The sequence below is a fragment of the Elephas maximus genome, chromosome 5 (genome assembly GCF_024166365.1).
Source record: "Elephas maximus indicus isolate mEleMax1 chromosome 5, mEleMax1 primary haplotype, whole genome shotgun sequence".
In the NCBI taxonomy this organism is placed as follows: Eukaryota; Metazoa; Chordata; class Mammalia; order Proboscidea; family Elephantidae; genus Elephas; species Elephas maximus.
The window spans coordinates 133,954,285-133,978,964 of NC_064823.1; positions in this window are offsets into that span (position 1 = coordinate 133,954,285).

The window sequence follows — 24,680 nt, forward strand, 5'->3', positions numbered from 1 at the left end:
TGTTGGTGAAGAATATTGGATATATCTTCGACTGCCATAGAATAAGCAAATTTGTTCTGGAAGAAGTACAGCCAGAGTGTTCCTGAAAAGAGAGCGTATAGCGAGACTTTGTCTCACATACTTTCGACATGTTAACAGGAGGTACCAGTCCTGGAGAAGAACATCAGGCTTGGTAAGGTAGAGGGCCGGTGAAAAAGAGGAAGACCCTAAATGAGATGGATTGACACAGTGGCTGCAACAATGGGCTCAAACATAGCAATGATTGTGAGGCTGGCACCACACTGGGAAGTGTTTTGTTCTGTTGTACAAAAGGTTGCTAGGAGTTGGAATGGACTTGTGGGAACCTAACAACAAGAAAAACAGCATGCAAATGTCTTACCAACAAGTATAGAGTAATTGATACTTTTTCTTTACTAGTTTCAATAAGCATAATATCATTAATGTAATGGATCAGTGTGACATACTGTAGAAGTGAAAGGCAATCAGAGTTCCTGCAGACTAATTATGACATAGAGCTGGGGAGTTGATATATCTCTGAGAAAGGATAATAAAGGTGTATTGATGGCCTTGCCAGCTGAAGATAACTGGAGTCAAGAAAGACATTGACCCAATCAATAGCTGCATACCAGGTTCCAGGATATGTATTAATTTGTTCAAGCAATGAAACCACATCTAGATCAGCAGCTGCAATTAGAATCATCACCTAGTTAAGTTTTTGGTAAGCCATTGTCATTCTCTAAGATCCATCTGTTTTTTGCACAGGCTAAATAGGTGAGTTGATTGGGGGTGTGGTGGGAATCACCACCCCTGCATTCTTCTAGTCCTTGATGGTGGCACTAATCTCAGCAATTCCTCCAGGAACGCAGTATTGCTTTTGATTTACTATTTTTCTAGATAGCAGCAGTTCTAATAGTTTCCTCTTGGGTTTTCTTACCATAATAGCCATTACTCCTCTTGGCAGGGATTCAGTGTGGGGTTCTACTACTTGCTGAGTATGTCTATTCCAATTATGCAGTCTGGAACTGGGGAAATCACTACAGGATGTGTTCAGGAATCCACTGGATACACTGTAAGACACACATGAGCTAAGAATCCACTAATAATCTTACTGCCATATGCCCCTACTCTGACTGGGTCTCCTGGATTTAATGCCATTCCAGAGTCAGTATCCAGTAATTCCCGAAAAGCCTGGTTATTTCCTTTTCCCCAGTGAATAGTCACTCTCATGAAAGGCTGTAGATCCTTTTGAGGAAGGCTGGAACAAAGATTAACAGTTTAAATTTTTGAAAGTGTAGTGGAATATTTCCACAATGGGATATGGCCTCCCCTTCATACAACAGGTTATAAGTGTGTAAGCTGGCTCAAGCCTGGGAATTGATTGAAGGACCATGATTTTCTATTCTGGTGATTCAACTGAACTGCCATTTACTTGATCTAGAATTCCTCTGCTTGTACAAATCAAGTACGTATTTCACAGACTTCTCAACTATTTCACTCCTGGGGACAGCATGACTAAATATCCAGTGCCATAAGCCCATACTAGTCAGACTGTTCTGATTACTGCTTTGATTCCGCTATCCATTACGGTAACCATACCCACCTTGTCTTTGGTGATTAAGTGCTGCCACTTGGCTCCTGCCACTCTGGGGTCCAAACAGTCCCACTATAGTTAGGTGTCTTAATTCAGTTAGGTTTGTATCCGTTGTCAAATCTGACTTACATAAAATGACAACCCCAGCAGTCTTAAAGGATTCTGGGCTCCTTTTTCGAATTTATTCCTCATATTTGTGGTGAAATGTGTATCCTCTGTGCACTCCATGGGTGGGTCTGTGGATTTAACCTGATAAGGCTATTTGAACATGCCAATTTCCCTAAGACTTTGGACACCTTCTTCTACATTATATCAAGGCTCTTCCGGTATTTCAACTTGATTTAGTTAGTGTGGGCCATCTTTTATTCCACAGTTCAATCAACCAATCCAATAAGCTGTTAGATTCTTTTCTAACCTTTCTAGCTGAAACATTGAGTGAAGAATGTGCTTAACGGGCCCATTTAATAATTTCAAGCTGATCCGACCATATGTTTCTTGCACCATTACCCCACACTCTTAGTAGACATTCCCATACATATTCCCCAGGTTTCCGTTTGTATACATTAGAAAAAACAAGCAGTTCTTTTGGAGTGTAGTGTACCTACTTATGGGTCACACTTTGTACTGTGCCTCTTCTGGCTTGCTGGGGCTTAAGTCTAGTTGTAGGTCTCAAAGAAAAAACGGGTTGTGAAGGTGAGTCCTGGAGACATTTAGCAATGTCTTACAAGGCATCTTCCTCTAATGACACCTGACTTTGTTATCTAGTGTTGCTATAACAGAAACACCACAAGTGGCTGTCTTTAACAAAGAAATTTATTTCCTCACAGTAAAGTAGGCTAGAAGTCCAAACACAGGGTATTAGCTCCAGGGAAATTTTTCTCTGTCTGCTCTGGAGGAAGGTCCTTCACATCAATCTTCCCCTGGACTAGGAGCTTCTCAGGTGGAGGGACTCTGGATTCAAAGGACGCACTCTACTCCCAGTGCTGCTTTCCTGGTGGTATGAGGTCCCCCGTCTCTCAGCCTGCTTCTCTTTTTTCTATCCCAAAAGAAATGGGCTAAAGACACAATCCAATCCCATAGATTGAGTCCTCCCTCATCAACACAACTGCCACCCATTCCCCCTCATTAACATCATAGAGGCAGAATGTGCAACAAAGGAAAATCACATCAAATGACAAAATGGTGGGCAATCACACAAGACTGGGAATCATGGCCTAGCCAGATTAATATACACATTTCTGGGGAACACAATTCAATCCACGACATTTGGCATTCCTACACATAGTCTCCAGGTTTCTGTTGGCATACATTCGGTAAAAAAAAAAGGCATTTTTTTTTGGAGTGTAGTATACCTACTCATGGGTCACACTTTGTACTGTGCTTCTTAAAGCTTGCTGGGACTTAAGTCTAGCTGTAGGTCTAGAAGCAAAAATGCATGGTGGGTGTGGGTCCTGGGGACATTTAGCAACGTCTTACAAGGCTCCTGCCTCTGATGATACCTCAGGTGCTGACTTGGGCTCTACCTCAGAAAATGCCTTAAGCAAGGACTCCTCAGAGGCATCTAGGTTAATCTCATCAGATGGAGGTGGCAGGGCTGATTTTGCTGGCAACAATGATTTAGCAGACGAAACTGGGTTAATCTCTTCAGATGAGGGCTGAAGGACTAGTCCTACTGCCAAGCATGATACAACATAATTTAGGGCCTTAACATTTCCTGCTTCATCCTCAGTAGCCCATATGTCTCCATTCCAAGTTTCATGATCTCATTTCTTCCCAATTAATGCCCTCACTTTAACTTCAGCCATTACTCAAGGTTGGGATTTTCACTCTTAAGACTCAGGGTTTGGTTTTAGACAATATCAGGTTCATTACTACAAGAAATAAGGCTTTCTTTCAGGACACAAGTGGCAACTTCAGATCTTTTATGCAACACTCGAGTTGTAACTCTGAAGCCCTGAACTCATCCATTTGTTTCATCACTTTGTCTAGCAAAAGCTGGACCAATCAACAGGCTTCTTTATTCTTCTCAGTCTGACAAAATTCTTGGAAAGTATCAAATATACAACCACCCAGATTCTTGTTTCTCACAACTATTTGATTCAATGATGGTGATACTTTGTATATTTATATTGCCACCCCTTTCCGTGCTTTAGCAGTGCCCTGTTTACTACTGGAGACAGAGGCATCAGTGCCTTTAAGACAAGCCAGACTTGAGAATCAATTCAGAAAACACATCCATAAGATTTTGCTCTTCTAGAACCATTCTCAGTACCAACTGTTTTAGGCTGGGTTCTCTAGAGGAGCCAAACCATTTAAGTGTATATATAAAGACAGAAAGACAGATTTACTTCAAGAAAATGGCTCATGTAATTGTAGGGGTTGGCAATTACCAAAATCTGTGGATCAGGCAATAGGCAGAATGCTTTTGCTGGTTCACGTGGTTAAATGGGCTGATAAGGCCAAAATCTCCAGGTCAGATGGAAAGCTGCTGTCTCAGAGGGTTGTGGAAGCTGGTGAATTCAAAATCTACGGGTCAGGGGCCTGGCTGAAGACTTTGTGAAGAAGCAGAGGTCAGACCTCTGAGACAAGTGAAAGATTGAGGGGGACAGTGTGAGCTTTGTCAGAACATCTATATGTATTGGATGCACACCACACCTCCACGAAAACTTCCCTTCCAACTGATTGGCTGCTCACATCAGATCATAAAATGAAGGACAATTATACAATATTGACCAAACCACTGAGAATCATGGCCTAGTCAAGTTGACACATAACATTAATCATATACCATTTTTTCTCACATTGTTATCTATATAGCATGTAAGCTTAGTTTGGTTGCTACCATGAGATATTAAGAGCCTTTACAGAAATTAACTTGTCTACATGCCTATTAACTCTAAGAAGATTTTAGAGAAACAATTTGTGAACTTTAACAGGTACTTTATACATCTGGATTTAAACCCTGTTAACTCATCAACTCAACGGCAGTGGAGTGGGTGGAACTCTCTTTTGAAATTTCATAGTCAAATAACATTGTTGTTGTTGTTGTTAAGTGCTGTTGAGTCAGTCCCAACTCATAGCAACCCTATGTACAACAGAACGAACACTGCCTGGTCCTGCACCATCCTCACATAAGTTGCTATGTTTGAGCCCATTGTTGTAGCAATTGGGTCAGGTGCACCTTAGTCCTCAAAGTGACACCTGCTTTTTAACACTTTAAAAAGTTCTTTTACTGCAAGTCTGCTCAATGCAACACATCGTTTGATTTCTTGACTGCTGCTTCCATGGATGTTAATTGTGGATCCAAGTAAAATGAAATCCTCGACAGCTTCAATCTGTTCTCCATTTATCATGATGTTTGTTGCTTATTGATCCAGTTGTGAGACTTTCTGTTTTCTTTAAGTTGTGGTGCAATCCATACTGAAGCCTGTATTCTATGACCTTCATCAGTAAGTGCTTGAAGTCCTCTTGACTTTCAGCAAGCAAGATCGTGTCATCTTATTTTGAAGGTTGTTAATGAATCTTCAAATCTTGATGCTGCTTTCTTCTCCATATAATGGTATTATAGACCTACACAACATTAAAAAAAAAAAAAAACTAGTTGCCTTCAAGTGAATCCTGACTAATAACAACCATATAGGACAGAGAAGAACTGTCCCACAGGGTTTCTGAGGATTTTTTTTTTTTACTGGTAGATTCAAACTGACAATCTTTTGGTTAGCAGCTGTAGCTCTTAACCACTGCACCACCAGGGCTCCTAGATAACATTAAAACCATTAGGTAGTGTGAAACCTCACACTGAACTTCTGGGCAGTAGACCCATTCCATACTCTTTAATAGAGCAAAAAAATTAAAAGTATTGAAAATACACCTCAGAAATAACACTCCTTGGTGTTATAGGAATCTTTTCCCAATATGTACATTGGCATAAACAACAAGCTTTGAGTATGCTCTTGAAAGACCTTTGGAATGCTAGAGCATTTGCTGGAGAAGTCATCAAGGAATAGTGCTGAGAACTGCCCTCCAGAGGTCAGGCCTAGAATACAGATCTACCTAAAGGCTTAGTGTGTCAGAAAGTGGTTGAGAAGACAAGGCACAACAGGAAGGCACCAGTCACTGAACACTTTGGGAAATGTAACCATAAAGGACTGCTGGGAGTTGCTCTTGCCAAGAGAAACAGCTTCTGGAAGAAGCTGAGAGCCAAAGCCAATGGAAGACACAGAGAGTGAGGGAATCAGCCACCAATCCATAGGGGCATCACCAATGTGAAGTGCCAGAACCAGGAAGTGTCTGCCAAGAACAGCTGCCAGGAGATACTCGTGGGAGCCTTCCTCATGGAATAAAACTTCTGTAGACCTATAGAGCACTATTAAACTTGATATTGGAAGAAAAATCTCAGAAATTCTGGGAAGACAATCCAATAAATCATAGTAAGCTTGAGTATATGAAAGAAAAAAGGTTAAAAAAAAATAGCTTGTACGTATATCAATATTCCTACATTTCTTAGAATTAACTATTCCACACATACCTTCTTATCAAACAGAACAGAATGACTACATGCATGGGAGATTAAATCAGGCTATAATTCTGTGATTCTAAAAAACAGATGGATATGAAAACATGCCAAAATTGTACCCATACTTTTGGGAAAATTTTTTTTTTTTTGACTGTATGATACTTTGTTATTGTTGTTATTAACTGCCTTCTTCTATTTGATTTTGACTCACAGTGACCTCATGGGTGTCAGAGTAGATCTATGTTCCATAGGGTTTTCAAGGCTGTGACCTTTCAAAAGTAGATCACCAGGCTTGGTATCCGAGATGACTCAGGGTAAGTTTGAACCATGAAATTGTGGCTAGTAGTTGAGTGCTTAACTGTTTGTGCTACCCAGGGACTCCTGTATAATACTTTAAAGTATGGTATTTATAAGAATATAGAGTTTATTTTAATCAGATTTTTATTTAAGTAAAATGTAATCTTATGATTTAGTAATAGTTTAGGCTAAATTTGCATGAGAGGCCTCAACAACTTGCCAGTTAATCCAAAGTAATACATTATCAAACATTACTGCCTTTATCCTTTTTGTCTCAACCTAAACTATGTCACTTTATTCCTGGTGGTTAAATTTCAGGATGATATCAATTATATTAATTATATTAAGGAGGAAGTTGAACTATAATTCGCATTTGCAGTGACAGATTCTGACCTATTACCCTTGTTTACATGTCGCCTAACAGATCATCTACTAAAAAAAAAAAAATCAGATCATCTACTATTCAATAAATCTTTTATGACTGATTAAATGAATCAATGGATTAATTAATGCTAATACATTCAAAGTACTTTGACAGTTTCATCACTAATCTACTGTTTAAGAATCACGTTTTTAGAGTTAATCAAGAAGTCTTTTGTGTTGTATTACCTAATTGAAAGGAGAGAAGAAAGAGACATGGACAGGGCATTATGTAAGGGAGTTTCTCTAATCCCTGGTTGAGGTAAAGAAAATATAACAATAAATGTTCTGTAAGAAGGTACTTAGGTAAAAAAAAAGGGTAAATTTTAGTATAAGACCCACCATATTTTATTAGGAAAGAAAGACAGCATTGAGTTTTTTACACGAAAAAATGGAGAAGTACAAAGTCACATTGGATGTGGTGAGTAACAAAGGCAAGAACAGTTTATAATAAATCATAGGGTGTGAGAGACAAAATGGATTAAGTTCAATGACGTGCCGCTGTCTTTCATGAAGGCTTCATGAGTTCTGGGCACTCAGTTGCATGATTGGGTTGAATCTATAAAGTTGACCTTGAAAGTGTAAAAAAGAGTTATTCTGAAGGAGTTTAAAAGCAGTGTTGAAAGACAGAATGTAGCCATTTAATCAAAAAATATTTATAAATCAATTCTTACATGTAGCAATTTTATGCAAGTAGGGATGCAAAGAAATCGTAATTTTGAAAACTAAAGCCAAAAAAAGAAGATATAATAGGTAGCACACTAACTATGATTCTAATAATTGGATCATTATCTAATGATTCAATCATCAGATCCAATTATTAGGATTGTAGTTATTTGTTACCTACTGTATCTTCCTTTTCTGGCTGAATTTAGAGAACATCTTGAGAATAGGGAAACCCTGGTGGAGTAGTAGTTAAGTTCTATGGCTGCTAACCAAAAGGGCGGCAGTTCGAATCTGCGAGGCACTCCTTGGAAACTCCTATGGGACAGTTCTATTCTGTCCCATAGGGTCGCTATGAGTTGGAATTGACTGGACGGCAGTGTTTTTTTTTTTTTTTTTTTCTTGAGAATAGATTTGAGGCATTGAACACTAATGACTGCAGACCAGACGAGTTGTAGAATTGAGGGAGACAGCCTCAGAGCCCAGTGTTTCTAAGAGATACCTTCTCTGGTTTATCCTCCTATACTGAGCAGAATAGGCTACAAATTCCTCTGAAATTGTCCTTGACAAGGTAACCACAGAACAGGCCACAGCGTAGCTGGCCTGAACCGGTTTTAGCAGATTTTCTACACCATCTTAACACTTTGAGTGACCAATTAGCTCATTAAATGTAAAATACATATAAGTACCCTACCTCCAGGTGGAGACTTAACATGCTAATGACAAAAAATTGATCTCTTCTTCCATCCCAGGGATCAAACCCTTGTCTAAAGAAAATATATAGTCATCCCCAAGACCTGAGTGCTTGTATAAAGTTCAATCCTGAATATTCATAATGAACTTGCATTTCATTGTCTACCCTCTGTAAAAGCCCACCTTCCCAAGATGCCTGCAAGCAGTCTTGGAGGCAACAACCCTAACTGTCTCCTTCCTTAGCCAACAAAATAAAGGTATCTTTCTGATTTCTCACCTCAGCCTCTTGTTTATTTGGCTATTACAAGTAATATCTAACAGAACCTGAGGTTTCCACAAGGCAATAGAATGACATCAAGGACATCACACATGAAGAAAGCAAAAGGCCATTAAAAAGGCAAGAAAGAAAGAAAAGGCCAAAATGAATGTCAGAAACTTGCTCTTGAGTGTTGAGTTGTTAAAGCCAATGGAAGAAATGGTGAAGTAAAATAGCTGAACAGATTCCAAAGGGTGGCTAGAGAAGACAAAGTAAAATATTATAATGACATGTGCAAGCACCTGGAGATAGAAAACCAAAAGGGAAAAACACACTCAGCATTTCTCAAGCTGAAGGAACTGAAGAAAAAATTCAAGACTTAAGGTGAAATATTGAAGGCTTCTATGAGGAAAATATTAAATGATGCAGGAAGCATCAAAAGAAGATAGAAAGAATACAGAGTCACTGCACCAAATAGAATCTGTCGACATTCAACCATTTTAGGAGGTAGCATATGATCAAGAACTGATGGCACTAAAGGAAGAAGCCCAAGCTGCACTGAAAAAAAATATATATATACAAGTCTTCAGGAATTGACAGATTATCAGTTGAGATGTTTCTACAAATGATTACAGCACTGGAAGAGCTCACTCTCATCTATGCCAACAAATTTGGAAGACAGCTACCTGGCCAACAGACTTGAAGAGATCCATATTTATACCTATTCCATAAAAGGTTATTCAATGAATGTGGAGATTATGGCATAATATCACTAATATCAAACACAGGTAAAATTATGCTAAAGATCATTCAAAGGTGGTTGCAGCAGTACATTGACAGGGAACTACCAGAAATTCAAGCTGGATTCAGTAGAGGATGTGGAATGAGGGGTATCATTGCTGATGTCAGATGGATCCTGGATGAAAGCAGAGAATACCAGGAAGATGTTTACCTGTGTTTTATTAACTATGTAAAGGCATTTGACTGTGTGTATCATAACAAATTCTGAATAACATTGCGAAGAATGGGAATTCCAGAACACTTAATTGTGCTCCTGAGGAACCTGTACATAGATCACGAGGCAATCGTTGGAACAGAACAAAGGGATACTGCATGGTTTAATGTCAGCAAAGTTGCGTGTGAAGGTTGTATCCTTTCATCATATGTGTATGCTGAGAAAATAATCCAAGAATCTGGAGTGTATGGAGAAGGGTGGGGCATCAGGATCGGAGTAAGACTCATTAACAATCTTGAGGGTACATAACAACAACAAGAACAGGGTCACCACGAGTCGAAATCTGCTTAACAGCAATAGTTTTGGTTTTTGGTTGGGATAATTGAATGATAAATAGGTAGAAAGATAGATAGATGATAGATAGATAGATGATGATAGATGATAGATAGGTAGATAGATAGATAGATTAGATAGATAGATAGATAGATAGATAGATAGATAGATAGATAGATAGATAGATAGATAGATAGATAGATAGATAGATAGATAGATAGATAGATGATAGATAGATAGTGATAGATGATAGGTAGATAGATGACGATAGATAGATAGATGATAGATAGATGATAGATGATAGACAGACAGACAGACAGACAGACAGACAGACAGACAGATAGATAGATAGATAGATAGATAGATAGATAGATGATACATAGATCATAGATACATAGACAGATACATTGAGAAAGAGAAAGAGAGAAATGGGTGCATATCTAGGAATCAGAGAAGAATTTCTGGAAAAAGGATTACTTACCTGAGCAGTGAATGAGTGCTGAATAAATTGAATTAGGTTAGAATAATGGATGGTGCACATTCTTTTTAGAACAGTAGATACAAAGAAGCTCAAAGCATAAAGCCTGCATAGGACTAGAAGAAAATATCGTGTAAACATTAGCATATTGAAGAGATTGAAAAGGCAATTAAAAAATAAAAACTCCCAACAACAACAACAAAAAGCCCTGGCCCAGACGGCTTCACTGAAGAATCTTACCAAACTTTCAGAGAAGAATGAACACCAGTACTACTAAAGGTATTTCAGAGCATAGAAAAGGAACTCAATCTATGAAGCCAGCATAACCCTGATACCAAAGCCAGGCAAAGACACCACAAAAAAAGAAAATTACAGACCAATATCCCTCATGAACATAGACATAAAAATCTTCGTAAAATTCTATCCAACAGCATATCAAAAAAATAATATATCATGACTTTCATGGATTGAATTGTGTCCCCCAGAAAATATGTGTCAACTTGGTTAGGCCAAGATTTCCAGGATTGTGTAGTTGTCCTCCATTTTGTGACTGTAATTTTATGTTAAAGAGGATTAGGGTAGGATTGTAAAACCCTTATCCCGGTCACATTCCTGATCCAATGTAAAGGAAGTTTCCCTGGAATGTGGCCTGCACCACCTTTTGTCTCTCAAGAGATAAAAAGGAAAGGGAAGCAAGTAGAGACTTGGGGACCTCAGTCCACAAAGAAAGCAGCACCAGGAGCAGAGTGAATCCTTTGGACCTAGGTTCCCTGTGCCTGAGAAGCTCCTTGATCAGGGGAAGGTTGTTAACAAGGAGTCTTCCTCCAGAGCCGACAGAAAGAGAAAGCCTTTCCCTGGAGCTGACACCCTGAATTTGGACTTGTAACCTACTAGACTGTGAGAGAATAAATTTGTTAAAGACACCCACTTGTGTTATTTCTGTTATAGCAGCACTGGATGACCAAAATGATGACAAAGGGGGATTCATACCACGTATGAAGGGAGGGTTCATCATTAGAATGGTAATCAACATAATCCATCACATAAATAGAACAGAAGACCCACATTATCTTATTAATTGATGCAGAAAAGGCATTTGACAAAGTTCAATACCCATTTATGATAAAAACTCTCAGCAAAATAGGAATAGAAGGGAAATTCCTTGACATAATAAAGGGCATTTAGATAAAGCCAACAGCCAACATCATTCTAAAAGGAGAGAGCCTGAAAGCATTCTCCTTGAGAACAGGAGCCAAACAAGGATGCCGTTTATCACTACTTTTGTTCAACACTCTGCTGGAGGTCCTAGCCAGAGCAATAAGGCTAAAAAAAGATACAAAGGCCATCCAAATTTGTAAGGAAGAAGGAAAGTATCCCATTCGCAGATGGTATGATCTTATACACAGAAAACCACAAAGAATCCACAAGAAAACTACTGGAAGTAATAGAAGATTACAGCAAAGTATCAGGACAAAAATAAGTAAATAGATAAATAATAAATAAATAAATATAAATAAATAAATAAATAATTAGCTGGGTCCCTCTACATCAATAAAGAGAACTTTGAAAAGGAAATCACCAAATCAATACCCCTTACAAGAGTCCCCAAGAAGATAAAGTACTTAGGAATAAATCTAACCAGGGGCATGAAAGACCTATACAAAGAAAACTACAAGAAGCTACTGCAAGAAACCAAAAGAGGCCTACATAAGTGGAAAAATTTTGCCCATGGATAGGAAGACTTAACATTGTGAAAATGTCTCTTCTATCCAAAGCAATCTACCCATAAACTGCAATCCCAATCTAAATTCCTATATTTTTTAACGAGATGGAGAAACAAATCACCAACTGTATATGGAAAGGGAAGAGGCCCTGAATAAGCAAAGCATTACTGAAGAAGCAGAATAAGTAGGAGGCCCCGCACTACCTGATTTTAGAACCTATTATACCACCACACTAGTCAAAACAGCTTGGTACTGGTACAACAGCAAACACATAGACCAATGGGACAGAATTGAGAACCCAGATGTAAACCCACCCAACTATGAGCAGCTGATATTTGACAAAGTCCCAAAGTTCGTTAAATGAGAAAAAGAATGTCTCTTTAACAAATGGTGCTGGCATAACTGGATATCCATCCATAAAAAAAAATGAAATAGGACCCATACCCACACCATAAAAAAAAAAAAAAAAAAAAACTCAAAATGGATCAAAGACCTAAATATAAAATCTAAAACTTTAAAGGTCATGGAAGAAAAAATAGGGATGATCCTAGGGGCCCTAATACATGGCATAAATAGTATACAAACTATAACTAACAATGTTCAAACATCAAAAGATAAACTAGAGTACTAGGAGCTCTTAAAAATCAAATGCTTATGCTCATTTAAAGACTTTACTGAAGAAGTAAAAAGAGAACCTACAGACTGGGAAAAATTTTTTGGCTATGACATATCTGATAAGGGTCTAATCGCTAAAATCTACAAGATACTGCAAATCCTCAACAACAAAAAAACAAATAATACAATTAAAAATGGGCAAAGGATATGAACAGACACTTCACCAAAGAAGGCATTCAGTTGGCTAGCAGACATGTGAGAAATGCTCATGATCAGTAGTCATTACAAGAATGTAAATCAAAACTGCAGTGAGATACCATCTCACCACTACAAGGCTGGCAATATTTTCAAAAAACACTAACAAATGTTGGAGAGGTTGTGGGGAGATTGGAACTCTTAGGCACTGCTGGTGAGAATGTAAAATGGTACAACCACTTTGGAAAATAATATGATGCTTCCTTAAAAAGTTAGAAATAGAAATACCATACGATCTAGCAATCCCACTCCTAGGAATATACCAGAGAGAAATAAGAGCTGTCACACAAATAGACATATGCACGCCTATGTTCAGTGCAACAATATTCACAATAGCAAAAAGATGAAGACAATCTAAATGTCCAACAACAGATGAATGGATAAACAAATTATGGTGCATATAAACAATGGAATACTATACAATGATGAAGATCAAAGATGAATCCACAAAACATCTCACAACATGGATGACTCTGGAGGGCATTATGCTGAGTGAAATAAGTCAGTCACAAGAGGACAAATATTGTATGAGATCACTATTATAAGAACTCAAGAAAAGGTTTAAACAGAAAAAAAGCATTCTATGATGGTTACAAGGGTGGGAGGGAGAAGAAGGCAAAATCACTAACTAGAGAGTAAACAAGGGTCAACTTCAGTGTTGACAACACATATTACAAGGGAAGTCAGCACAACTGAACCAAACCAAAAACAAAGATGTCCAAACACTTTTAGGGACAGAGTAGCTGGGGCTGGGGCCTGAGGGCCATAGTTTCAGGGGACAACCAGGACAAATGGAATAACATAGTTTATAAATAAAATATTCTATATCCCAGTTTGATGAGTAGCATTTGGGGTCTTAAAGCTTGCAAGTGACCATCTAAGATATATCTATTGGTCCCATCCCACTTGGAGCAAAGAAGAAAGAAAAAAAAACAAAGACGTAAGAAAATACTAATCCAAAAGACTAAACGACCAAGTGAACCAGAGAAGCCACCAGCCTGAGAACAGAACTAAATGGTGCCCAGCTACCACCAATGACTACCCAGACAGGAAACACAACAGAGAGTTCCAGACAGAGCAGGAAAAAAAAAAAAAATGTAGAACAGAGTTCAAGTTCCTTTAATAAAGACCAGACTTAATGGTCTTACAGAGACTGGTGGAATCCCCCAAAGCCATGGCCCCAGACACTCTGTTAACCCAGAACTGAAATCATTTCTGAAGTCCAGTCTTCAGACAAAGATTAGACAGGACTGTAAAACAAAGGAAACCCTGCTGGCATGGTGGTTAAAAGCTACAGCCACAGACCAAAAGGTTGGCAGTTAAAATCCGCCAGGTGCTCTTTGGAAATTCTATGGGGCAGTTCTACTCTGTCCTGTAGGGTCACTGTGAGTTGGAATCGACTTGATGGCAATAAGTTTGGCTTGATTATTTTGGTATTAAACAAAAAATAATACAGGTGAGGAATGTGCTTAATTCAGATATATGAGACCCAATAGGCAGCTCCTGACCAAAAGCAGGATGAGAAGACAGGAAGGGACAGGAACTGGTAGAATGGACACAGGTAACGTGGGGTAGAAAGGGGGAGTATGTTGTCACATTGTGGGGATTGCAAACAATGTCACAAAACCACATGAGTATAAATTTTTGAATGTGAAATTAACTTGAGCTGTAAACTTTCATGTAAAAGACATTAGAAACAAACTGGAATATTTCAGGAATATATCATTCAAGAAAATATAAAAAAAGTATTGTCAAAATGGAAATAATCATATGAGGATTAAGAGACCATATAAACATTGTAAAAACATAGTCCTCAGAGTCAGAAAGACCTAGGTTCAAAACCCATACAATAATATTGTAAAAAGACTACTACATTGCCTAAGATACACTAAGGATTCTGTAAATGGTAGCTACTGTTAGCGACACAACATTTAAAAAGTTACTGTATTTTTACGAAAATAATGCCTTCTACGTTTGTTTGCCAATTGTGCCCTCTCCCTGAGAGGTATTTTTCTAAGCAACCTATCTTAAATTTTTTACAGCAATATGTAGAAAGAATTAGCATAGCTGTACTAATGAAAATACCTCTCAGGGGGAGGGCTGTTGAAAACAAACATACAAGGCATGGATTACTTGCATAAAAATACGGTATTTGAAAAAAAAATTAAGTTAATTAAAGATCTCATGAGAAAATGTTTTAGGAAATTGAGGAAGAGAGGAACATGAATTTATTGGAAGGTTTGGGAGTAATATATCATAGTTCTTATTGATTCTGCAAATTGAAATAAATCATTACTATATTCCATTGGAAATACACAATGTTTTTATTTAATGAATACCAAAAAAAAAAAAAAAATTACAAAAAAACCCAACTCTTTGCTATTGATTCCAACGCATATGGACCCTATAGGACAGAGTTGAACTGCCCCATAGGGTTTTCAAGGAGCAGTTGCTGGTGGATTTGAACTGCCACCATTTTGGATAGCAGCCAAGTTTTTAACCAGTATAAATTGGTGTCTATTTGGTACCATTCATTTGATAATCTCCAATCCATTTCTGCTAAAGGATATAATAATTAGCAAGGTCTCCATTAATATATAAGGCATTTTATAAAATACAATTACCTAAATTGAATTCAATATAAATGTCTTTATGATTCTGGCTTTGTGTATATCAATGATTTTCAAAATATTTAAAAAATGTCTTTAAACCTCTTTTTAAAATAAAATATGAAACAGATTCTATTCTTCAAGAAGCCATTCAAAAGAAAAAAAAAAGGAATGCAGAAGTCCTAAGTGAATATTTTGGGAAACACTAAACTATATACTCCCTTTTGAAAAGTCACCCTAGGCAAACACACATTAAATGTATTAGAGCTCTACAGGTTTCAGGTGGATTTAAGCTATTTAACTTTGTCTACTGCAGTAGTTCAAAAACTTCCACAATTAAAAAATAATTTACCCAGCTCCTAATATAACATGTCATGGAATTATTTTTCTATGAATAAAATTATTAAAAAAAATAATTTAGAATATAATAATGGAAAAAGTCTATTATCACTAGATATTCCTGTTTTTAGATAAATAATTTTAGCGGAACCTTTCAGCAAGGATGGGAATGTTCTTTATGTGTACGGTTTAACATATTGGCCACTAGGTGCATTTTGCTATAAAGCACTTGAAATGTGCCTAATTAAAAAAAAAAAAAAAAAGACTGGAATTTTAAATTTAATTTTAATAATTGCATGTGGCTAGTGGTTATTTTATTGGATTGCACAGTTCTACATCTTTTGCAATATAATTTTGATTAAGTAAACCTGTGCCAATTTTCTCACTAATACTTATGCATGGAGATATTTGCCTTTGACATTAAAAAAAAAAAAATTCTATTTTTTATTTTATTTTATTTAATACTTATACATGGAAATATTTGCCTTTGACATTAGGAGAGAAAATTTCAAAGACTTCAAACTGAAGTTACTGTATGGTTGGGATGACTTTATTCAGTGAAAAAAAATAGTTTAATATGTGTAAGAAACTCTTCCAAAATTAATTCTGATAATTCAGACTTGAATGACCTATACATAAACACTTCTTACACATTTGTTAAAACAAATTTAATTGCAAATCTCAAAAATGCTTTTAGAAATTAGATGCCTTTTTTGTAAGCAGTGCAACAAAAATCTTGCTCTCAAACCCTGGAATGCATTGTCACATTTTTGGAATTGTAGTGAAAATTTGGCAAAGTAGACATTTAATTTAAATTGGCGGTCTTATATATGAATTGTGACTCAAAATTTACAATCTTTAAGTTGGCAATATTTATTAGAGAAATCATTATTAATGAAATTTGAATTGAATGTAGCTAACCAACAACTGTGGAAACCCTGGTGGCATAGTGGTTAAGTGCTACTGCTGCTAACCAAAGGGTTAGCAGATCGAATCTGCCAGGCGCTCCTTGGAAACTCTATGGGGCAGTTCTACTCTGTCCTATAGGGTCGCTATGAGTCGGAATCAACTCAACGGCACTGGGTTTGGTTTTGTTTTGGTTAACCAACAACTGTAGGAGCCATATTGATAATTGGCTTCACAGCATAAAGCCAAATATAACACAATTGTTATATAGAAAGGTAGATTTTTTTTTTATAAAATAGAGTTAAATATAGAATGTATAAAAGGAAGATGCAAGAATGATTCAATATGACTATAATAGAATATAATTAAAACAAGTGGTTGGGCTGTACTGTACAGACTGTGCTTTTTAAATATTATGTAGAGTCATAAATTTTTGTCATTAGTTCTTTGATCAACAATAAATCATTTCTTGTGTCCAAAGAGAACAATGTTTGCTCTGTATTTGTTATTAAACATAATGCTCTATTGTTAGGTCCATAGTGTTTCTTAATAAATACGCTTTTTATAGGATTTAAACTTCATATAAATTGGAGCTCCTTTTCCCCTTTAGGCTTTTGCCTTGAATACTGTTTTATAACACATTACTGTTGCCATCCATGGCTGTTTCAGGTTGCATATGTATAGTAAAATTTTGTCTGTTTTTTACGATTGTTTCATATATGGAACCCTCTCAAATAAGCAAACTGTGAATGAAGTTTGTTTTGTAACACATTTTGTAGACATCTGTCTTTTATTTACAGATTTCAATCACAATTACCCAGGATATACACGAGATCCTAGGTAATTTTAAAAAATTGCCAGGGGTTTTCAATGCCCACCTAGGCTCCAAGAAACTCAATTCATTCCCTTATCTAGGAAGGATGTATATAAAAGGAGGGTGGAGCAGAAGTGACTCCTTTATAAAAGTGGTATCTGGAAGTTGCATGCTTTATTTATGTTCACATACCATCGATGAAAACTTAGTCACATCAAAATGTGCTTCTATCTGGGTAGCTAAGACGCCAGCTAAGCTCAAGGAGTTTCCGATGTAAAATATGAGGAGAATGGATAATAAAGTGTAACTAGCAATATCTTTCCCAGTAACCTTCCTCTGCCTGATGCTTAAATATTAGCATTACCCAAATATCTTTCTCTTATCATCTACCATTCTTATGTATTCTTCATTTTCAAAGTTCTATTTTCAGATGCCTTTATCTATGTACCCTTTCTTTATACTCTTATGCACTTTTAAATAATCAGCTTGCCAAAAGTCTTCAACTCTATCCCAGATTATTACTTTATATCCAGATCTTGTATCAGACTGGCCCTTCTGCTTTTAAGTTCAATAATCACCTTAATTCAGTATCTTCTAAACAATACAGACGTGCTTCTCCTCTTGGATTCCATATCTCAATGAATGGCATCACAGCGTAATTATACACTTAGGTCTTATGTCACCTCCTACCTCCAAAGAGTCATATAGCCCTATAGAGTCCTTGTTCTTATTATTGTTGAAATCCATCTGTTTATCTTTGCTGATATGCCTTAATTTAAAACCTTATCACATTGAATCTACATTATGGTAAACACATTTCCACTAGGCTTCCTACCCCCTCGGTCTTGACTCATACCCCCTCATCTTGACTCTAGTCAGCCCTAGAAAATATGAATCTGATCACATAATTTCCTGAGATAAAATTGTATAGAGACTCTCTCCATGTACAGAAATACAAAGATTTCCACAATCTCTCGCCCCACCCACCCTACATTCTTGGTTTAATTAAAATTGAAAGTAGGTGTGAGGCAGGGTTGTATTCTTTCAGCTTACTTATTAAATCCTTATCCTAAACAAATAATCTGAGAAGCTGGGTTATGTGGCACCGGGATTGGAGGAAGCCTCATTTACAACCCACGATATGCAGATGATACAACCTTGCTTCTGCAACCTTGCTTGCCAAAAGGGAAGATCATCTGAAGTACTTGCTAATGAAAATCAAACACTACAGACTTAAATATGGATTATATGTGAACATAAAGAAACCAAAAAGCCTCACAACTGGACCAGTAAACAGTGTCATGATAAATGGAGAAGAAATTGAAGTTGTGAAGGATTTCATTCTATTTCGATCTGTAATAAACACCCACAGAAGAAGTAGTCAAGAAATCAAATGATATATTGCGTGGGCAAATCTTCCGAAAAGACCTGTTTGAAGTATTAAAAACCAAAGATGTCATTCAGATGAGTAAGGTGTACTTAATCCAAACCATAGTACTTTCAATCACCTCATATACATGTACAAGCTGGTCAATGAAAAAGCAAGATCGAACGAGAAATGATGTGGTTGAATTATAGTGCTGGTGAAGAATACTGAATATATCATAGACTTCCAGAAGAACAAACGAATATTCTTGGAGAAGGTATACCCATGTTTTTTAGAAGTAAGGATGCAGAGACTTCATCTTGCTTACTTTGGACCCATCATCAGGAAAGATCAATTGCTATAAAAGGACAATATGTTTAGCAAAGCAGAGGGCCGGTAAAAAAAAAAAAAAGGAAACCTCCATTAGAGAGATTGACACAGTGGCTGCAACAACGGGCTCAAACATACCAAAGATTTTATGAACGGTACAGGACTGGGCAATATTTCATTCTTTTATACCTAAGGTCGTCATCAGTTGGAGGTAACTCAAAGACAACTAACAACAACAACAAATCTATGTTCTAAGCAATCATTCCAAACTAGTGACAACTCTCTGTACAAAGAAGACTTTCCTTCACACTTTGAAATCTGATTTTCCCTCCTCCTTATTGGCCATTTCTGATCTCCTGCTAACAAACAAGCCAACCCAAAACCTGTTGTCCATGAGTCAATTCTGACTCATAGTGACGCTACAAAATGACCACTTTTTCTTTTGTTTGTACTTGCTTATGCCGCAGGATCTGCATTGCAATTATAGTCATTTGCTTCCATATATGACTGAAATTATTACATTAGATGGCAAGCAACTTGAAGACATAAATAAGTTGCTTGATTAGTAGTGTTTGAAATCATTCAAAAAATAACAGTTTGGGTGAATTAATAGAATTTTGCAAAGTGTAGAAAATAATTCTCAGAATTTTCTTCCTCGTATTGTGTTGAGATATGATCTCTTTCATATATTATACTCCTCAGTCCAAGTTCAGAATATAAATTTAAAAAAAAAAAAATCAATACAGCTTCTACACCAAACTTTGAAACACAAACTGCATAGAATACAAAAATATTTATAATAAATAAATCAAATATCTTCAATTTTAATATAATGAGATTTGGAATGAATTGCTGTTATCTGCAAAAATTGACGTAATTAGTTTTCCTAAAAATTGCAATATTCATAAATATATATGTATTTTCCCAACTTTTAAATTAAATGTTAACCTCCAGATCACCTAACCAACACAGCATAAGTCAGATGGAAAACATTTTGGCTCACTGTGAAACCAATATAATTTAGTCACCCTAATAAACACAAACCAATACACAGTCGCAATCAATTTATTATAGTATATAAAGCACTGCATGTGCAAAACAATTTATAATAACCCAAAAGGCTTAGTGCTAACCACATTTCTTAAAAAAAAAAACCTTGATATAATATTTAAATAAATTCCATGCAAAAAAATTAAGTCCTGACTTTATAGATAACCCAAAAATGAACTTTGTGCTTCCTAATTTCCAGCCTCATCAACTTCCACAAAAGTGAAATATTTGTAAAAATGTTTGTTGCTTTTTTTTTTTCACCATTGTGAATACGAAAACAAAGAGTCATTAATAAATAGAAATGGATTTTCCTTTAAAAGTTTAACAATTCTTCAAGTATGATTCCCCCTACCCACTGCTTTCAAGGTGATTCGGACTCCTAGGGAACCTATAGGATTTCCAAGGCTGTATATCTCTACTGAAGCAAACAATCTTGTCTTTCTCCCACTGAACCACTGTTGTTAGGTGTCATCAATTGGATTCTGACTCACAGAAACCACATGCGACAGAGGAGAACTGTTCAAAAGGGTTTTCTTGACTGTAACCTTTATGGGAGAAGATCGCCAGGCCCTTCTCCCCTCAATCTGATAAGTAAAAGAATTCACTACGATATAGCTGCTCTTGTTGTTGTTGTTGCTAGGTGCAGTTGAGTTGGTTCCAACTCATAGTGACCCTATGTACAATAGAACAAAACACCGCCTTGACAACTTCAATCTTTCCTCCATTTATCATGATGTTGCTTATTGGTAAAGTTGTTAAGATTTTTGTTTTCTTTACATTGAGGTGTAATCCATACTGAAGGCTGTGATTTTGATCTTCATCAGTAAGTGCTTCAAGTCCTCTTCACTTTCAGCAACCAAGGTCGTGTCACCTGCATAATGCAGATTGTTGATGATACTTCCTCCAGTCCTGATGCTGCATTCTTCTTCCTATAGTCCAGCTTCTCAGATTATTTGCTCAGCATACAGATTGAATAAGCATGGTGAAAAGATACAACCCTAAATCACACATTTCTTGACCTTAAGTCATGCAGTATCCCCTTGTTCTATTCAAATGGCTGCATCTTGTCTATGTACAGGCTCTTCATGAGCACAATAAAGTGTTCTGGAATCCTCAAACTTTGCAATGCTATCCATAATTTTCTATGATCCACTTAGTCAAATGCCTTTGCACAGTCAATAAAACACAGGTAAATGTCTTTCTGTCATTCTCTGCTTTAAGCCAAGATCCATCTGACATCAGCAATGATAGCCCTCGTTCTATATCCCCTTCTGAATCTGGCTTGAATTTCTGGCAGTTCCCTGCCCATGTGCTGCTGCAACCACTTTTGAATGATCTTCAACAAAATTTTATTTTATGTGACATTATGATTTTGTTCAATAATTTCCACATTTTGTTGGATCACCTTTCTTAGTAATGGACACAAATATTAATAGCTTCCAGTCAGTTGACCAGGTAGCTCCCTTCTAAATTTCTTGGCATGAAAAAGTAAGCATCTCCCACACTACATCCATTTGTTGAAACTTCTCAATTATTAGCCTGTCAATTCCTGGGGCCTTCTTTTTCACCTGTATCTTGCATGCAGCTTGAACTTTTCCCATCAATATCATTGGTTCTTGATCCAGAAATGGTTGAACAATGACCAATTCTTTTTTGGTACAGTGACTCTGTGTACGCTTTCCATCTTCTTCTGCATTGTTCAATATTTTGCCCATATAATCCTTCAATATTGCAACTGAGGCTTTAATTTTTTCTTCAATTCTTTGAGCTTGAGAAATGCTGAGCGTGTTCTTCCCTTTTCATTTTTTATCTCTAAGTATTTGTGCATTTTCATAATAATAGTTTACTTTGTCTTCTCTAGCCACCCTTTGAAATCTGTTCAGCTCTTTTATTTCCTCATTTCTTCCATTCCCTTTAAATACTTTATATTCAAGAGCAAGTTTCACAGTCTCTTCTGACATCCATTTTGGTCTTTTCTTTCTTCCCTGTTTTTTTTTTTTAACTTTTGGCTTTCTTCATATATGATATCCTTTATGTCATCCTACAACACGTTTGGTCTTTGGGTCATTAGTGTTCAATGTGTCAAATCTATTCTTGAGATGGTCTCTAAATTCAGGTAGGATATATTCAAGGTCATATTTTGGCTCTCACAAACTTGTTTTAATTTTCTTCAGCTTCAACTTGAACTTGCATGTGAGCAATTGATGGTCTGTTGGGAGTCAGCCCCTGGCCTTGTTCTGACTGATGATATTGAGTTTCTCTATCTCTTTCTATAGATATAGTTGATTTGATTCCTGTGTATTCTATCTGGTGAGGTCCACATGTGTAGTCACCATTTACTTTAACAAAAAAAGGTATTTGCAATGAATATAATAAGTCGTTGGTCTTACCAAATTCTATCATGTGATCTCTGGTGTTATTTCTGTCACCAAGGCCATGTTTTCCAACCACTAATCCTTCCTCTTTGTTTCCAACTTTTGCATTTCGATCACCAGTAATTTATTGCATGTTTAATCAATTTCAGCCTGCAGAAGTTGGTAAAAATCTTCAATCTCTTCACTTTTGCATTAGTGATTGGTGCATAAATTTGAATAACAGTCACATTAACGGGTATTCTTTGTAAAAAAAAAAAAAAATTACTGTACAACTGATTCTGACCCATAGTGACCCTATGGGACAGAGTAGAACTGTCCCATAGCATTTCTAAGGAATAGCTGGTGGGTTCCAATTTCTGACCTTTGGTTAGCAGCCAAACTCTTAATCACTTCCTTATGGGCGTATGGATATTATCCTGTTCCTGACAATGTTGTTCCCCAGGGTAGGTCTTGAAATGTTCTTTTTGAGGAAGAATGAAATGCCTTTCCTCTTCAATTGGTCACTTCCAGCGTAGTAGACCATATGATTGTTCGATTCAAAATGGCCAACATCTGCCCATTTCAGCTCACTAACACCTATTCTATTGATCTTTATGTGTTCCATGTCATTTTTGCCAACTTCCAGTTTTCCTAGATTCATGCTTCATACATTCCATTTTCTGATTATTAATGGATGTTTGCAGCTGTTTCTTCTCATTTTGAATTGTGCCACTTCAGCAACGAAAGTCTTGAAAGCTTTACTCAATCCATGTTATTAAGTTCAACTACTTTGAGGAGGCAGCTCTTCCCCAGTCTCATTTTGAGTGCTTTCCTGCCTCAGGGGCTTATCTTCTAGCATTATTAGACAATGTTCCGCTGCTGTTCATAAGGTTCTCACTGGCCAATTTTCAGTGACATAGGGTCGCTATGAGTCACAACCACCTCAACACCAACTAACATTAACAACCATTTTAATTTTAAAATACTTATAACAAATATAAATTATATTTTAAAACACAAATCAGTCATTGCTTTTGGATACTCTGCATTTTACCCTTTGACATAGGCAAATGCTTCTTTTCCAGGAGATAATTTATTTTATAAAAGTAATCTTCACGCTTTTCCTTAATAAAGAATTTTTGTAAGGAATAAGTTTTATACTCTCAATTTAAAGTACTTTTTATACATTTTTTTCAGCCAATCGAAATTCTAGTCTCTCTTTCTCTCTCTCCAGTATCAAACTGTATTCTACTGAGTTTCTTATGCCTACTATTTCTTATTATATAACCATAGAATTTTAAGTTTAGAAAGAGCACCTAAGAGCTCAAATACATACCTTAATTTTTAGATGTACAAACTGAGGCCTGAGGGTGATAACTCATTCAGCCTATTGTCAACTAGCTATCCAATTATCTTTATACAGCACAGCATTCTGAGAAAAGTGAGGATGAAAGTAGTAGTAATATCGTGCAAGCATCTGGAAGAAAAATCAACAGACTCAGCAGAGTTACTGCTAGCAGGCGAGGTAACTTTGAGTTAGAAAAAAGTGCTTAACACAGGTGCCTACACTGCAAAAAGGCATCATCCCTGGGCAGATCAATTAAGGAAAAGGTGCCCTTTCTTAGATAATCAATTAGAATAAGTTGCCTCAAAGGGCGAACCTCAGGAGTGACTTCATGACTGAGCTAAAAGGGTGTCCGGGGGGCCATGCTCTTAGGGTTTCTCCAGTCTCTGTCAGGCCAGCAAGTCTTGTCTTTCTTTTTGAGTTAGAATTTTGTTCTACATTTTTCTCCAGCTCTGTCCGGGACCCTCTACTGTGATCCCTGTCAGAGCAGTCAGCAGTGGTAAGCAAGTACCATCTAGTTGTACTAGACTCAGTCTGCTAAAAGCTGTGTAGATGTGGCCCATTAGTCCTTTGGACTAATCTTTCCCTTGTATCTTTAGTTTTCTTCATTCTTCCTTGCATCCGAAGGGGTGAGACCAGTGGAATATCCTAGATGGCTGCTCACAGGTTTTTAAGATGCCAGACACTACTCACCAAAGTAGAATGTAGAACATTGTCTTCATAAACTATGTTATGCCAGTTGATCTAGATGTTCCCCTAGACCATAGCCCT